Source organism: Malania oleifera, chromosome 2 (genome assembly GCF_029873635.1).
Source record: "Malania oleifera isolate guangnan ecotype guangnan chromosome 2, ASM2987363v1, whole genome shotgun sequence".
Taxonomy (NCBI): Eukaryota; Viridiplantae; Streptophyta; class Magnoliopsida; order Santalales; family Ximeniaceae; genus Malania; species Malania oleifera.
The window spans coordinates 31,131,332-31,132,148 of record NC_080418.1 but is presented as its reverse complement, the minus strand read 5'-3'; the positions used below and the strand labels follow the sequence as shown (position 1 = coordinate 31,132,148).

Genomic DNA, 817 nt, shown 5'->3' with positions numbered 1-817 from the left:
GCATTAATCATTATGGTGCAGCAGGCCCAATTCAATGGATCACCACTTGATGATCCCAATATCCATCTGGCGATGTTTCTGGAGATTTGTGACACTGTGAAGATCAATGGTGTTACTGAAGACACCATTAGACTGAGATTGTTCCCTTTTTCTTTGAGGGACAAAGTAAGAGGTTGGCAACAATCATTACAACCTGGGAGCATCACAAGTTGGCAGGGCATGATAGAAAAAATTCTAGCTAAATTCTTTCCACCTGCAAAAATAGCTCAACTTAGGAGTGAGATTGGTTAATTCAAGCAACATGATTTTGAATCATTCTATGAAGCATAGGAAAGGTATAAGGATTTGATTCGACGCTGCCCACAACATGGTTTGCCGACTTGGTTGCAGATTCAGATGTTCTATAATGGGTTAAATGGGCAAACTTGAACTTTAGTTGATCCTGCATCTGGGGGAACTTTGATGTCAAAGACACCTAAGGGTGCTACTGCTCTTTTTGGAAGAAATGGCCTCAAATAACTATCAATGGCCAACTGAAAGAACTATGGCTAAGAAAGTTGTTGGGATTCATGAATTGGAGTCGTTTGCTGCACTTTCAGCTCAAGTTACTTCTCTGTCTCATCAGATTTCAGCTTTGACAATCCAGAGGATACCACAAGGTGCAGAATATGTGATAGCTACAAGTAGGACAGATCCGAGCAATGGAGCGAGTCAAGAACAGGTTCAATACATCAACAATTGGAACTACAATTATCGTGGTGATCCTTTGCCATACTATTACCATCCAGGGCTTTGAAATCATGAGAATTTGTCTTAT

At 40.6% G+C, this 817-nt stretch overlaps 1 non-coding gene across 1 annotated transcript; it reads right to left on the bottom strand.

Moving 5' to 3' along the window:
- Positions 1-267: 267 nt before the first annotated feature.
- On the bottom strand, positions 268-374 carry LOC131150077 (small nucleolar RNA R71). The gene has a single exon (XR_009135461.1). It is a non-coding gene; the product is annotated as a small nucleolar RNA R71 (small nucleolar RNA).
- Between the last annotated feature and the right edge of the window lie 443 nt (positions 375-817).